At 36.9% G+C, this 18,056-nt stretch overlaps 1 pseudogene; it reads left to right on the top strand.

The window, feature by feature from the left end:
• The first annotated feature begins 16,341 nt into the window (after positions 1-16,341).
• On the top strand, positions 16,342-17,190 carry LOC106990647 (olfactory receptor 4P4-like; annotated as a pseudogene).
• The last annotated feature ends 866 nt before the right edge of the window (positions 17,191-18,056 follow it).

The following is an 18,056-nucleotide window of genomic DNA, read 5'->3' as shown; positions in this document are numbered from 1 at the left end:
CTGGATGGCATCACTGATTCGATGGACATGGGTTTGGGTGGACTCCAAGAGTTGGTGATGGACAGGGAGGCCTGGTGTGCTGTGGTTCATGGGGTTGCAGAGTCGGACACGACTAAGTGACTGAATTGAACTGCTTTAGGTGTAATGTAGGGTTGTTTATTTGTGATTTTTCTTGTTTTCTGAGGTAAGATTGTATTGCAATAAGGTTCCTTCTTAGAACTGTTTTTGCTGAGCACCTTAGGTTTTGGATTGTCATGTTTTTGTTGTCATTTGACTCTAGGTATTTTTTTATTTCCTCTTTGTTTTCTTCAGTGACATTGGTTGTTTAGTAACATATTATTGAGCCTTCATATGTTTGTAATGTTTACAGCTTTATTTTGTAATGGATTTCTCATATTGTCATTGGGAACAGATGTTTGTTACTATTTCAGTTTTTAAAAATTTGCCAAGTCTTGGTTTGTGATCCATATGATCTATTGTGGAAAATGTTCCATGTTTACTTGATATGAAAGTGTATTCTGCTTCTTTCAGATGGAATGTCCTATAAATAGCAAATCTATCTGGTCTATTGTGTCATTTAAGAATTGGTTTACTTATTAATTTTCTGCCTGGGTGATCCATCCATTGGTATAATTTGAGTGTTAAAGTTCCCCACTATTGTTGTGTTACTGCCAATTTCCTCTTTTATAGATGTTAGCACTTGTCTTATATATTGAAGTGTTTCTGTGTTGGGTGCAGATATATTGACAATTGTTATGTCTTCATGGATTGATCCCTTGGTCATTGTGTAGTGTCTTTCCTTGTCTCTTAATTTCAGATCAGTAGGCAGATGTCCTCTGAGTGGCAATGGAGAGACTTAAGCTTGTTCTCAATTATGGCTTATGATAATGTGACTGGGTGCATGTGTGTTAAGTCACTTTAGGGGTGTCTGCTTCTGTGAGAGGGTATGGACTGAAGCCCGCCAGGCTCCTCTGTCCATGGGATTCTCCAGGCAGAATTCTGGAGTGGGTTGCAGTTCTCCCCTCCAGGGTATCGTCCCAGCCCAGGGATCAAACCTGTCTCTCTCGGATTACCACTAGCACCACCTGGGAAGTTCAACAATGGGATTATTATGGTATAATTGTAATGTAGTGAGAGAAATAATAATTTGCTTTAAAAAATACTACAGTTTTTTGCATTGCCACTGTGAATAATATTTTTTTCTGCTTATTTAGTTTTCATTAAGCTTTTGTCAAGCATATTAAGAGTGTTCTTCACATGTTGAGATACTTGAAAAATGACCAAGATATTTGCTAATCAATAAAATAACAATAGGACTTTGAACTTCGAGTCAAACTATAGTGTTAGGATAGATTGAAGGGATAAGAAAAAAAAACCCAAAAGACATTTTAAGCAGAGAAGAGAGTATGAACCAAGGTAGGAGTTGAATGTTCAAATTTTTTTCAATTAGAAGTAGAGTTTACACAGGACAAACTTTGGAAGATGGTGAGGGACAGGGAAGCCTGGCATGCTGCAGGATATGGGGTTGCAAAAAGTCTTATGTGACTGCGAGATTGAACAACAACAAAAAGTATGAGAGACGATCAGAAGACCAGAGAATCTAAATTGTGTAAAGAATGCAATTAAGATTAGTACTGATTGCTGAATAGAGTTGAAATAGAGTTCCATGCCCACAGGACAAGTATATAGTAATGAAGAGATTGTGGTTGTAAAATGGTGTCGACAATGGGAATGAAATTGACTTAGTTTTAATATTATAACCATGGCAGTCAATGTGGTTGCATTAGTAGTTGATGTAAACAGAAAGAAGTAACTCCCATTTTCATTTTGATTCAGAAACAAACATCATGTTCTTGACAGCATCTCACTACTGACTAGTAAATGATTCCTGGAAACTAGCAATAATTATGTAGGCACCTGCAGTATGAAGTGGGAGAAGGCAATGGCACCCCACTCCAGTACTCTTGCCTGGAAAATCCCATGGATGAAGGAGCCTGGTAGGCTGCAGTTCGAGGGGTCGCTAAGAGTCGGACAAGACTGAGCGACTTCACTTTCACTTTTCACTTTCATGTATTGGAGAAGGAAATGGTAACCCACTCCAGTGTTCTTGCCTGGAGAGTCCCAGGGACGGCGGAGCCTGGTGGGCTGCTGTCTATGGGGTCGCATAGAGTCAGATACGACTGAAGTGCAGCAGCAGCAGCAGTATGAAGTAATAAACAGTGAGGTGTAATATGGGAGCTAAAGCATCTGATAAACCAATCAAAGGCCTGAAGACATCTGGAACACAGAAGGAAAACAAAAGGAGACTCTTAACACTGTCTTCAAATATTTCAAGGCTACAATATGAAAGAAACACTGACCTTTTTCCTGTGTCTTGAGGAGAGAAATTTGATTTTAAATGAATTAACTTTTAGAAGCCACAGGAAAAGAATTTCAGAACAACAACAATAAAAGAATTTTCTTTCTTTTCTCCAGTGTCAATGAGCAGATTAGTGTGAATGACTCGGAGTCTCTGGGTTTCCCAGTTTCAGTAAAAGTATATAAGAAAGGGCTCTAGATACACACACTTTAATGTAAACAAAAGGAAGGGGGAGACTCTTCAGGAAGAATGCAGACAAGATATTAAACTCCACAATGTCTCTCTGCATTTCCCATATTCTGTGACTGGTCCTCACATTGGCTTAGAGCTTTCACTAAGATCACTTTTTCCTTGGTGTTCTCAAAATACTGTTTTAAAATTATCTGCATAATTCTCAAAATCCATGATTTACACATCTGTAACAGGTTGATTTAACTATTCCATCTGATAAAAAATATATTACTATAAGTAGTATATTCTAACCACCTTAACACATAAGGATTGAGTTCAATACAAACTTTATTAATCTTTGTCTATAACTGAGGAGGGGCTTCCCTGGTGACTCAGATGGTTAAGGATCCTCCTGCAATGCAGAAGACCCAGGTTCAATCCCTTGGTTGGGAAGATCCCCTGGAGGAGGGAATGGCAACTCACTACAGTATTTTTGCTTGGAGAATTCCCATGGACAGAGGAGCTTGGGGGGCTCTAGTCCATGGGGTCGCAAAGAGTCAGGCACAACTGAGTGACTGAGCACAGCACATAACTGAGGAGATCATTCCTATAATTGTATGTAGGTAAATCATACTTTAAAAAAGTAAGAAATTCAATTCAAAATAGCCTCCTAAATTTAGTATGACATGTAAATACGTAATTTTAGATAAATCCCCTGTGGCTCAGATGGTGAACATTTGACCTGCGATGCAGGAGACCTGGCTTCTATCCTTAGATTGGGAAGATCCCCTGGAGAAGGGAATGGCTACTCACTCCAGTATTCTGCCTGGAGAATTACATGAATGGAGAAGCCTGGTAGGCTATAGTCCATGGGATCATGAAGAGTCAGACACAACAGAGCAACTAACACTTGCACTTTTTTTCTCACATGTATTTATGTGTAGATACTTCTGAGAATGGAAAGTATGAAATGCAGGCCATTACGGGCACCCTGGTGTCTAGGGTTACTCAGTGTGCTCACAGGCAGTTTTATTTATCTTTCTTTGATCTGGTCTGGACTTCCAGTCTGGCACACATTTCAGAAAAGATTAAAGAATTAAAATAAATCTGACAGTCTCAGTCCAGTATTATTTCTTATTACGCAAGAGGTTATTTTTCCCCCTTGAGCTTATATACAGTTTAAATACTAGTTTGACATAATGGGAAGGAAATGTTGTTTTTATTTTCCCCCAACATTCCCAGTTTGACCCTACATTATCTATTTGTGGTCTCATTCTCAGCAAAATTACATAGTAATTGGTAGAATTTTTTCATAGGATCTAAGAGTATAAAGTGCTAATTGCTCAGTCATGGTTGACTCTTTGCAACCCTGTGGACTGTAGCCCACTGGAATTCTGTGGCAAGAATATTGGAGTGGGTTGCCATTCCCTTCTCCAGGGTATCTTCCTGATCCAGAAATCAAACGCAGAATGGCTCACATTCTAGATGGATTCTTTACCTTCTGAGCCACAAGTAGCATAAAATCCCTCTGCAAATTAGTAGCAAAGAGTATGAATTTATCTTTCCCTAACAAGTGATGCAATGGCAACCCACTCCAGTACTCTTGCCTGGAAAATCCCATGGACGGAGGAACCTGGTAGGCTGCAGTTCGCGGAGTCGCTAAGAATCTGACACGATTGAGCGACTTCACTTTCACTTTTCACTTTCATGCATTGGAGAAGGAAATGGCAACCCACTCCGGTGTTCTTGCCTGGAGACTCCCAGGGACGGGGGAGCCTGGTGGGCTGCTGTCTATGGGGTCGCACAGAGTCCGACACGACTGAAGCGACTTAGCAGCCGCAGCAGTAAGTGATGAAAATAGCATATCCACTAGATGGCAGAGTGACACTGTAATTTAAAGTAAAGTGAAGTCGCTCACTCGTGTCCGACTCTTTGCGACCCGTGGACTGTAGCCCACCAAGTTCGTCCGTCCATGGGATTCTCCAAGGAAGAATACTGGAGTAGGTTACCATTTTCCTTTTCCAGGGGTAATTTAAATTAAGGCACAAATAATGTGTATTGCTTGCTTTAGAGAAAGTAGCAGAAACTGATAGAAAGTAAGATGTTCGTGGTTTAAATGTAATTTTGAAAACATTTCATTCCGTGAAGGAAAAATGTGATCTGTCATGTCGGCCAACGGAGGATGCTGAGGCCACCAAGCCATCAGCACGGCTCCTGCACCCCCACCTCCCGCTCAGGCTGGTGAGCCCTGAGGAACTCTGGATTGAAACAGAGCTGCACCCTGAGGGAACACAGGATAGAAAAGAACAAGGTACTGGCCCTAAGTTAAGGTGCAGCTCAAAGAAGTGATTTCAAGGAGCCCAGACTATTTCCTCTTCCCACGTGCAGAAAAGCCCTAAATTCGTTAACATGAGCTTTCTGGTTTTCTTTCATTTCCAATAATCTTCTGATGGTCTGACGACCTGGTTTTTTGTTGCAAAATGCATATACATTCTGACTCCTCCCTTCCCTTTTCAGAGCAGTTTCTCTGAATTAACTGAGACTTTGTCTTCCAGGTTTGTGTGTGCATGGCTGCTCAATCATGTCTGACTCTTTTTTGACCCCATGGACTGTAGCCAACCAGGCTCCTCTGTCCATGGGATTCTCCAGGCAAGAGTATTGGAGTGGGTAGCCAATTTCTCCTCCAGGGGATCTTCCTGACCTAGGGACTGAACCTGGATCTCCTACATTGCAGGTGAATTATTTATTATCTGAGCCACCAGGGAAGCCCCTTATTTTCTAGGTTTAAATCCACAGAATAAAAAAATAATTCTGTTTTTAGGTTGTGTTTTTTTGTTTGTTTTTTTGATCCGTTGGTAATTTTGTGTCTCTTTCAGGAATAAGGAAACCAGTGTTCAAGATGGCAATTTACTAGATCACATTCAAGCAACAATTCACCTTTGATTTTTATCTTTTTTTTTTTTCTAATTTTTGTTTTTGAACTAGAAGTGATGTGTTGGCTCTTGGTCACTTACATAATCACATAGTTTAGGTAATGAAGATTGTTAACACTTCATCTCAATTAATTTTATAAGAAGTAAATACACAAAACATGGTTAATAATATGTGCAGATATTAATATAAATATTAAAATCCTTACAGAAGCAAATACTATTAATATATTACAAAACCAAGAATGCATAAGGAAATTATAATGTTATTATCATATATATATATATAATTCAATGACAAAGCAAACATATTCATAAGCCAGAAACTATAGGAGATGAGAGGAGAAATAAACAGACTCTAAATTCAAACTAAAAACAATATTATATATATATATATATATGTGTGTGTGTGTGTGTGTGTGTGTGTGTGTGTGATTGTGTTTCTGTTATAATCCCAAATAACACAATTACATTATATCATAGAAATTTACTAATAAGGAATAGAATTTTTTCCAATCTTTCTTAAGTAATTTAAAAAATTGACTATGTCTTAGCCCATAAGTAAAACACAACAATTTTAATAATAAAATTATCATTTATTGGTTACTAGCAAATACAAGAGTAAATAAGGCAATCCATTTTAAACTGTAAAGTCATGCCTTTAAAAAATTACAAAGGAATAGACTACCATAGCAAAAGTTACTATATGAGATATAATCTAGGTGATAATCAAAATAAGCTACATGTTATAACATACTGATATCAACAAAATTAAAATAGATAAAGCATTCTTCTGGCAAAATCTATAAAAATGCCTTAAGATACTGTTAGGACCTAAAATTTAATCTTCCCATCCATCCTCCCAAAAACTTTTCAGGCCAGGGGAATCAAATGAATAAACCAAACTTTTTCATCACTGTTGGAAGATAACTGCATGAAGTGAAATTTACCTGTAAGTAAATAAAGGAGTGCAAAGACCTCTGGGTCTCAAATTACCATAATTCTAAGTGTGTAGAATGAAGAAATCTGAAGACACAGTTTAGAAAAGGGAAAATGAAAGTAGAGATCTTATTAGTGGGACAAAACAGGAAAAATAAATAATAAAGTTCTACTCACATAATCAGTAATTGAAAGCAGGTCAAAAGTCTGATAGGAAGCAAGAAGAAGGCTAGCAATTGTATAGGATATGAGGTGCAAACTTCAGGGAAATTTCTTTCTAAGACAAAGGAGGAAAGGAAAAGGATTACAATAGAGCTATAAATGTTAAGAGAAGCAAAATGAGTAAATTGTGTTAAGGATCTTCCAGAAACATGATAAAAGAAACATACACACAAAAAACTAATAATCAAAATCTCTCAACAACCATGCATTTTAGATAAAGAGGGATATATATATATATATATATATATATATATATATATACATATATATATATGTATGTATGTATATGCTGATGATGAAGCTGAAATTCTAATACTCTAGCCACATGGTGTGAAGAACTGACATGTTGGAAAAGACCTTGATGCTGGGAAAGATTGAAGGCAAAAGAAGAAGAGAGTGGCTGAGGATGAGATGGTTGGATGGCATCACTGACTCACCAGACATGAATTTGAGCAAATTCTGAGTGATAGTGAAGAACAAGGAAGTCTGGCAAGCTGCAGTCCATGGGGTCTCTAAGAATCAGACATGACTTAGCAACTGAACAACAACAAAATATACACATTCATACATATCCATGTATATATGTGTTAGTATATGTATGTGTGTGTGTATTCATATATACTTCATTTTACTACACTACAGAAGAAAAAAGCACTAAACTAGAATCCTTATAAGCCACAGAAAACCCAAAATTTACTCCACAAAGTAATAAAAACTAAATAAATAAAAGAAAGAAAGAAAGAAAAGAAAAAAATTTGTATCCATATAATGCTACTACAAAGGGAGAGGGGAAAAGCATAAAATGTGTCAAAACATTCCAAACAATGAATATGTCCCTGTAATAACATCAGTTCAGTTCAGTTGCTCAGTGGTGTCTGACTCTTTGTGACCCCATGAATCGCAGCACGCCAGGCCTCCCTGTCCATCACCAACTCCCGGAGTTCACTCAGACTCACATCCATCGAGTCAGTGATGTCATCCAGCCATCTTATCCTCGGTCGTCCTCTTCTCCTCCTGCCCTCAATCCCTCCCAGCATCAGAGTCTTTTCCAATAAGTCAACTCTTCGCATGAGGTGGCCAGAGTACTGGAGTTTCAGCTTCAGCATCAGTCCTTCCAAAGTAATCCCAGAGCTGATCTCCTTCAGAATGCACTGGTTGGATCTCCTACCAGTCCAAGGGACTCTCAAGAGTCTTCTCCAACACCACAGTTCAAAAGCATCAATTCTTCAGTGCTCTGCCTTCTTCACAGTTCAACTCTCATATCCATACATGACCACAGGAAAAACCATAGCCTTAACTAGACAGACCTCAGTTGGCAAAGTAATGTCTCTGCTTTTGAATATGCTATCTAGGTTGGTCATAACTTTTCTTCCAAGGAGTAAACATCTTTTAATTTCATGGCTGCAGGCACCATCTGCAGTGATTTTGGAGCCTCCCAAAATAAAGTCTGACACTGTTTCCACTGTTTCCCCATCTATTTCCCATGAAGTGATGGGACCAAGATGCCATGATCTTTGTTTTCTGAATACTGAGCTTTAGGCCAACATTTTCACTCTCCTCTTTCACTTTCATCAAGAGGCTTTTTAGTCCCACTTTACTTTCTGCCATAAGAGTGGTGTCATCTGCATATCTGAGGTTATTGATATTTCTACCGGCAATCTTGATTCCAGCTTGTGTTTCTTCCAGTCCAGTGTTTCTCATGATGTACTCTGCATAGAAGTTAAATAGGCAGGGTGACAATATACAGCCTTGACGTATTCCTTTTCTTATTTGGAACTGGTCTGTTGTTCCATGTCCAGCTCTAACTGCTGCTTCCTGACCTGCATACAGATTTCTCAAGAGGCAGGTCAGGTGGTCTGGTATTCCCATCTCTTTCAGAATTTTCCACAGTTTATTGTGATCCACACAGTCAAAGCCTTTGGCATAGTCAATAAAGCAGAAATAGATATTTTTCTGGAGATCTCTTGCTTTTTCCATGATCCAGCGGATGTTGGCAATTTGATCTCTGGTTGCTCTGCCTTTTCTAAAACCAGCTTGAACATCAGGATGTTCACGGTTCACGTATTCCTGAAGCCTGGCTTGGAGAATGTTGAGCATTACTTTACTAGCATGTGAGATGAGTACAATTGTGCGGTAGTTTGAGCATTCTTTGGCACTGCCTTTCTTTGGGATTGGAATGAAAACTGACGTTTTCCAATCTTGCGGACACTGCTGAGTTTTCCAAACTTGCTGGCATATTGAGTGCAGCACTTTCACAGCATCATCTTTCAGGATTTGAAACAGCTCAACTGGAATTCCATCACCTTCATAGGCCCACTTGACTTAACATTCCAGGATGTCTGGCTCTAGATTAGTGATCACACCATCATGATTATCTGGGTTGTGAAGATCTTTTTTGTACTGTTCTTCTGTGTATTCTTGCCACCTCTTCATAATATCTTCTGCTTCTGTTAGGTCCAGACCATTTCTGTCCTTTATCGAGCCCTTCTTTGCATGAAATGTTCCTTTGGTATCTCTAATTTTCTTGAAGAGATCTCTAGTTTTCCCCATTCTGTTGTTTTCCTCTATTTCTTTGCATTGATCGCTGAGGAAGGCTTTCTTATCTCTTCTTGCTATTCTCTGGAACTCTGCATTCAGATGCTTATATCTTTCCTTTTTTCCTTTGCTTTTCACCTCTCTTCTTTTCACAGCTATTTGTAAGGCCTCCCCAGGGAGCCATTTTGCTTTTTTGCATTTCTTTTCCATGGAGATGGTCTTGATCCTGTCTCCTGTACAATGTCAGGAACCTCATTCCATAGTTCATCAGGCACTCTATCTATCAGATCTGGGCCCTTAAATCTACTTCTCACTTCCACTGTAAAATCATAAGTGATTTGATTTAGGTCATACCTGAATGGTCCAGCGGTTTTCCCTACTTTCTTCACTTTCAGTCTGAATTTGATAATGAGGAGTTCATGATCTGAGCCACAGTCAGCTCCTGGTCTTGTTTTTGTTGACTGTATAGAGCTTCTCCATCTTTGGCTGCAAAGAATATAATCAGTCTGATTTTGATGTTGACCATCTGGTGATGTCCATGTGTAGAGTCTTCTCGTGTTGTTGGAAGAACATCACATGTACACAAAGGCACACTCAGAGAAAACAGACAAAAACCATAACACTCTGAATTGAACTAAATGTCTTTAGATGATTATTTGAAAATACTAAAAATATGTCATTAATATTAAATAAAACATGAATAGAAAAAAGAGATTATGCCAAAAAGAGTTGGTTGGACTCAAGAAAGAGATTGTTAAAGCAGAAAAGAATTTTGTGAAAAATCAAGATTAAATTGGAATGTAGAAAAAAAGAGATAGGGAACTTCCTTGGTAGTTCAGTGGTTAAGAATCCACCTTGCAACACAGGAAACGTGGCTTCAATCCCTCGTTGGAAACTAAGATCCCACCTGTGGAAGAGCAACTGACAACCCCCACTGCAGTGAAGAGCCCAGGCAGCACAATGAGAGATCCGTGTGCCACAGCTGAGACCTGATACAGCCAAAGTAACTAAGTTATTAACAACAACAACAAAAAGGGTAGGAGCATAATTTCACTTACATGAAATGTAAGAAGATTCACAGGGGCAGAGTATATTAAAGGATATCAGTGGCAGAGGGAAAGGAGGATGAAGAGTCATTGCTTAATGGGTGTGAAGCTTCTGTTTGGAGTGATGAAAATGTTTTGGAAATATATAGCGATTACACAATATTGTAAATAAAAGCAATGTTACTGAGTTGTGCACTTAAAGTTGTTAAGTGCCATTTTAAAAAATGTAAACATTTGAGGAATATGGTCTCTGGAGCTTGAATAAAGTGCTGTCAGAGAAGAGAAAATACTGTCTCAAAATGTTACTGAGAAATAAGAAAAACGTAAGTAACCATAAAACGACTTGGTATTACCCTCCATTACAGGGATGAGGTATATAAGGGAGCTATTTGGGTGAACTGTGGACAGAAAAATCAACAGTGAAAGACACTGAGGAAGAATGGACAACAGGGTGTGGTAACTTTTCAAAGTGGTTTTATTATTAATAGACTATAGGAGATGCATGCTGGAATAGCCAGCACGCTCCACAAACTGAACTGAGGTAGTATCAATGTTTTCCTTTTACCTGCCTCTTCTCTCTGAGGTGTGGGTATTATGAGCTTTCTTTCCAGATCATTAAGTTTTCTCACAATTGTCCCCATAATAAAATAGAAGCTGATTTGTACTTAGTTTCCATATACACATAGGGAACATATGATTTGGTTGATATAATTATTTTTAGGTCTTTGAATAATGTTCAGAAAAGTTCAGCTTCACTTTGGTCACATTACACCAAAGAGAATTTCCAAACTCACAGAGATACTGCAATCAGTTCAGTTCAGTCGCTCAATCCTGTCTGACTCTTTATGACCCCATGAATTGCAGCACGCCAGGCCTCCCTCTCCATCACCAACTGCCGGAGCTCACTCAAACAATCGTCCATCGAGTCAGTGATGTCATCCAGCCATCTCATCCTCCGTCATCCCCTTCTCATCTGCCCCCAATCCCTCCCAGCATCAGAGTCTTTTCCAATAAGTCAACTCTTCGCATGGGGTGGCCAAAGTACTGGAGTTTCAGTTTTAGCCTTATTCCTTCCAAAGAGGACCCAGGACTGATCTACTTTAGAATGGATTGGTTGGATCTCCTTGCAGTCCAAGGGACTCTCAAGAGTCTTCTCCAACACCACAGTTCAAAAGCATCAATTCTTCGGTGTTCAGCTTTCTTCACAGTCCAGCTCTCACATCCATACATGACCACTGGAAAAACCATAGTCTTGACTAGACGGACCTTTGTTGGCAAAGTAATGTTTCTGCTTTTGAATATGCTACCTAGGTTGGTCATAACCCTCCTTCCAAGGAGTAAGCGTCTTTTACCCTCATGGCTGCAATCACCATCTGCAGTGATTTTGGAGCCCAATAAATGTCTGCAAATTAAATATCTCCCAGTTAAATTTGCTTAGAAATCAGATAGGAACCTTGTGTTGTCTTTGTTTTAATGTTCACCATAGAATATAATAAAAGTGTTATTTAAAGAGAAATAAAGAATAGTTGCCAACATAAATGATGGCACCATTTTGTTCTCTTAAATATTAAAATAAAACTGGGAAAAGCATTTTGAATTTGCTTAAGAAAAAAGCTGGACACCTTACCTTAGAGAGCAGGTAAGTTCTATTTTCAGATTTTTACAGAATTATTTGTATAATGAAACATATTACTACATAGTCATAGAATTTACTGGTTAATTTACATTATTGTACTGTGAAATATTACATGTACCTGAGATTTAAGCCAAGTATCTGGTGAGTTGGACATGAATTAACTTTTCTTTAATCAATCCACAATTAATCACTGTTGCTAGATCAATATGTTTTTAGAATTTATTATTTAAATATAATTTAATGATCATTTGCCCCTTGGCTGATGTTTGTTACAAAACTTTAACCACATTTTCTTATAGTCAACATTTGAAACTATTGCTCTATATACCTGGTAATACAGAGCATCTCTTTCATGGCTACATATTTTTTGTACAATTCATGTGTGATAACTTACCCTTCCTATGTCAATTGCATAAAGTATTAAAAATGACAGTGATAAACATTTTTTTCATAACTTGGGGAATGTTAAAGGGAAGCTAGTAAAGCAGAAAGCTGGTGACTTATATTTCAGTAAAGGACACAGAAAATTTGTTAAAGAAAAACTGAAGAGGTACAAAGTATGTTAAATCACTCTGCTCTTACTTTCTATTAATTGCCTGAATGTGCCCTATTTGTAGCTTGAGTTTCTCACTCCTGTATTTAAAAACACCACTTTTTCTATTACAATTTGGCCAAGACAGGGTTGTCAATTAAAATAGGAGGTTAATGAAGATGATCTGAATAAATATTCAGAATAAATGAAAGAGTGGCTAATAGTGCATGGTCAGATTTAGTTCTGCACATTTTGGAGACCAGCCAGGTTGGAGAAAACCAGGGTTTCAGGGCAAGTGACAGAGTTTTAATATATAAGACTACTCTTAAAGGTCTAGTCTCCACAGTAAGCCAAAGGAGTGAGAAGTGGGGGAAGGTTACAGGGGAGAATTTATGTGACCTTCAAATGATTTTTTTTTCTAATAGACTACTAGGAAAAATTAGAAAGCAATTCTAAGGTGAACTTTCTGAGTCTATCATTCTGAAGTAAATTTTATTGTAAGCATTCTGTGTTTTTGTCTCTTAAATATATGACAAAATAATTATAATGATAATGACATGCAATTAAAATTAATTTTCATTTCACTCTATCAAATATTGAAATAAAATTTATTTGACAAATGCATACTGAATATTTAACATAATCAAAGTGTAGAGTGAGGATATAATGGGAAAACTAACAGAATTAATAATTTAATTCATGATGAGATACAGTGCCATATAATTGATTAAATGAGGAATGTATTGTATAATCTAATTCATCAAATCCTTCATAACTTGTCATTATCCAGTCACAATCTTATTATGGGAGAACTAGATAACTTACTTACTAAATGAAAATTTTAATAAAGCCTCCTAGATGATTTTAGTCTTTTTTCCACCTAGCACAATTCCTGACACATAGTAATTGATAACTGGTTAATAACCTATCCCACATCCAAAAGACATGAGTTTTAGTTTCCTTTCTTTAGGGATTAAACAAGTAAAATGGCTCAGAAAGTTTATATAATTTGTTCCAAAGTCAAACATTCACTATTCAACATAGATTTGAATGGCATAAGTTTTGTTTGGTTTTGTTTTTCATTATGTCCAGGTTAGGGAGAAAATGAGGCACTGGCCTTAACTCTCACCAAGATTGTTTTAGAGAGATAAGCTAAAGCACTTAACGGTATCTGGTAATAATTAGGGGGAAAAAAATGAAGCAAGGTAGATATTTCTAAGAACCACAAGACTTAGAATATGTGAGTAACTATAGCATGGTGGGCTATAGTTACTGAAATCTACCTGGAAGTAGTAGGAGTTTAATAGACTGTGATAGTATTGAGTAAAGATTGGTTTGAAACTTCTAGTCCATGTTCACTACTTCAGGAAATAATTAGGGACTCCAGAGAAGAATACTTAAGTCTGAACTATAGATGATGGAGCCTTCTATATACCTGGACTGGATACAGATAATTTAAAATATCAGACTATAAAGGATCAAAGGAAAAGGAAAGCTGGTGGAGTTGTGTTTCTTTCTGAGACTGGCTCAGTTAATCTTAAAGGAAATGAGACACAATAACCTGGAGGGGAGTTGTAAATTATTTGTTTGGAAAATAATAGTCATCAACATCCAGCTATTGACTCCTCAAAATTTATGTTGGAACAATGGACAAGGAGTTAGGGTCCAGCAGAGATTTTTAAACGTATAGTTTAACTCCCATTGCTTATTGATGCCTAAACTGAAATACAAAAAATGAATGTGGCATACTCATGCCAACAAATTAGAAAATAGTACAACAAGATGAAGGAGACAATATTTTTCTTCACTTTTCCAATAGTCCAGTATTTTAAAGAATATCTTCTGTTGATATAATTATTAATTTTTGAAAATATGAAAATGACTCTTATAGATATATGAATCACGGTTTCTATTTTCCATAGACATAACTGAAAATAGGGAAAATGCTTTCAAGTTGTTCAGGAATATAGATTATAGTTTTGGGTCATGCATTAAACAGTTTTTATATTTTAAAATGCAAATTAATTTCTAGGTATTTTTCACATATTCCTTCTCTTTCGAATGGCCTAGACTGAGTGCATTTTCAAGATTAAAATTTTTAAATAATTTTCAATTTGCCTTAAATAATCAAGTATTGGTAAGGCAAAAGAATCTGCATTTTAAAAGCTTTTGCTTATTTTCTTGATAATTCATAATCATTTCATTGATTTTCCACTTTTAGTATGCAAATGCACTTACCAAAATGGCATTTACATTGTCTTTTTCAAATATGATTTAACCTGCTATCTGATAAAGAATCTCAGAGGTAGGATTTTAGACAAATCGTAAGGGGAAAAAAAAAGCTGAGAAAATATGTTAATTGATTAATTCATGCAGTAAGTCAAGTATTAAATAAAGAATAATTTGTGATTGAATATATAACTTACAGTGTTTCCAACCAAATCAAAAGAATATAATTTAAGGGAGAAGTTAGAATAGAGCCCTGCATTCTTTTAAATTATTGGGAATTATTTTAAAAGCCTAAAATGTAATTTTTATTTGAATGAGATGGCTTATTTGACCACTACAAATAACCTCTCTTCACTCTTCAGTTGTTACATATTTAAATGTCATTTCGTGGCCACTGATGATGACTCTCATACAATAGATAGATTTGCAGTTTTTCTCTTCCAAACCCTACTTTATGTACACAGATTTGAATGTCAATTTCACTGAAAATGAAAAATAATGAGAGGAGAGTTACAGATTTGAAAATAAATTGTGAATATATTGGTTCTGAAATTTGGAGTAAATGAAATAAAATATTTTAAATACTAAGGTCTTGTGTTTTATATAGTTGAAGTAGAGAATTTTGGTGTGATTTAGTGGAATGATTAATTCTCAGTAGTTCTCCCTAGTCTATGCTTCTTGAACTTCTGCCAGTAGAAAGGTATTGGTTTGTTCAAAGGTGTAATAGTTATGAGCATATTATTAGAGCTGATCTTACATTACTTTACAGCAGGGACTAAGAGGAGGAGGAGGTAATAGGAATGGAAGAGAGAAAAGCCAGCCTGAGATACAGGAACTGAGACACCAGCCTGAGATACATGTGATACAGGAACAGAAAGAAGCAAACATTTTCAGGATGACTGATTATTAGGAAGAGTTGAACAGCTTGAGTACATCGATTAGAAAGGAGCCAATTTATGCAAGTGAGTAAGACACTGTATGAGCCTAAAATTCAAGTGAAACATACTATTAACCTCAAATGCCTTACTGAATGTAGAAAATAAATATTTTTAAAGTTTGAGATGATACCTTTTGAAAAAATAGAGGTAATTATACTTTATTTGTTATCTTTTTGTTTGACTATAAAATATATTCTATCTGTAAATTAAGCACATTTGTAAATTAATCATATTTGTAAATTAGGTAAGGCAGATATATAGCTGATTTTGGCCATGTATATAAACCTCATGATTCCAAATTGGTTAATTTTTTCTACTTATCACATTTTCACCTAGGATAGATGGAAGGAAATTTCTCACATATAACATTATCCACAGATAAGTGCTTTTTAAATTTTCTCTCAAGTTTTCATTTCTCTGTCTATTTCTCAATAACAAAGATAATAGGAAAGGGATGACTGATTTTTTTCTACAGTACCATTTCTTGAATTCTACCAGGGCATATTATCCAGTTATGTTTGATAATACATGCTAATAGAATGGTTGCATAAATATGCTGCATTCTACAGTGTTAGTTTTTAAATCAGGTATCAAAGTTGTTTATCAGGAATTAATATTTTTCAGAAAGGGACAAAAAGAATGCAAGGAAAACCTTTCAAAATCAAAATCTTTTTCTTCACATTTTGAATGCTTTCCATTTTAAAATGCCCATGACAAGAAATAATATACATCATTGTATTTACTTACATATTTATAAAGATTGATAACTATTTAATTTCAGGTGGCTACAAACTGCTCTGAGTCATGGAAAATAGGAATAATGTCACATAATTTATTCTCTTAGGACTTTCTCAGAAAAAGGAAATTGAAATTCTCTGTTTTTTATGGTTCTTACTTTGTTACGTTGCAATTCTGATTGGAAACCTACTTGTCATGATTTCTATAGCCTCCAGTCAACTTATGAAGCAGCCCATGTATTTCTCTGAGTCACCTCTCCCTCGCAGACCTTTGTTACACCTCCACTGTGACCCCCAAGTTGATCGCTGACTTGCTGGCAGCAAAGAAGACCATTTCCTACCATGGTTGCATGACACAGCTCTTCGTCATGCACTTCTTTGGGGGGATCAAGGTCTTCATCCTCCCGGCGATGGCCTATGATCGCTAGGTGGCCATCTGTAAGCCTCTGCGCTGCAATCTGATCATGACCAGACAGAAGTGTGTTGCCATGATTGCTGCTTCCTGCGCTGGGGGTTCCTGTGTTCCTTCGGTCAGTTTCTCCTGGCCATCTTTCTACCGTACTGTGGCCCCAAGGAAATAGATCGTTACTTCTGCGATGGGTATCCGTTGCTGAAACTGGCCTGCACTGACACCACCAGAATCATTCTCCTGGTCATCGCCGATTCGGGCCTCATGGGCCTGGTGACTTTTGTGGTCTTGTTGATATCCTACTCTATCCTACTCCACTTGCAGTTCCCACATCACTGTGGTGGTCCTTTTTTTGCTCCTTTATTCTACGTTTACTTTCGACCTGTAACTACTTTACCAGAAGACAAAGTGTTCCCTCTTTTATGTACTATCATTGCTCCCATGCTCAATCCTCTAATCTACACAGTGAGAAAATTTGAGATGAAGAATTCCATAAAGAAACTCTAGTGCCATATCGCAGTAAGAAAGGAAATGAACTAAAAGATACCTTTGATTTTCACCACTGAACTTGTTGAATATAGTAATTTTCTACACTGAAGACTTTAAAATGTATAATGCTTCCTTATAGGCTTTTTTGTTTCATTTTGTTTTAGCAATATATAGATTTAATTATGAGCAAAAGCTTACAACTCCCTGGATTTATCCATACTCTCTGCTGTGCTCTTTACTAGTTTTCTTGTTTTCTTATTTATATCTCCTCTTCCCCTCTGATCTTTTGGCTGTATAGTCAATTTAGATATTTTGCAGTAGACTATCAAAGGCATCATGTAATACAAATAAACACTGAGAACCCATAGAACCCATTCTTGTATGTGACTTTATTCAATAAAGCCAATTCTGGGTAGCAATGATTTAGAAGATAATTCCAACATTTTACTTGCATCATTTAAAGAATATCCTAAAAGACCAAATTTTGGACCTGCAATTTCTTAAAAATATAGCTTTCTACTCTGATAATTGTGTAGCCAGAAGCCATCTGGAGCTTCTCATATGTCCAACACCAGTACTCTTATCTAAGCCCCACATCAATCTCTTTTCTTTTGTTCAAAGGAACTGTCTCTCTCAACTTTGTCCATGTAAACGTGAACTGTAACTCTGGCTAATTCTAGCACCTGATAGTGTATATTTGTTATGGGTATGTGTTCTGGACCCAGAATTGCTTACTAACTGTGAAGACTGGGACATATGCTCAACAAACAGATGCTCAACAAGCCATCCACCAAGTGATAATAATAGTCCAACACACAGTCTTGTGAGGATATGTGCAGGACTGAAACACTGCTTGGTCACACAGTAAATGCTCAATACATATG

Source organism: Ovis aries, chromosome 6, assembly GCF_016772045.2.
Source record: "Ovis aries strain OAR_USU_Benz2616 breed Rambouillet chromosome 6, ARS-UI_Ramb_v3.0, whole genome shotgun sequence".
Classification (NCBI taxonomy): Eukaryota; Metazoa; Chordata; class Mammalia; order Artiodactyla; family Bovidae; genus Ovis; species Ovis aries.
This window is presented reverse-complemented; position numbering and strand designations above follow the sequence as displayed.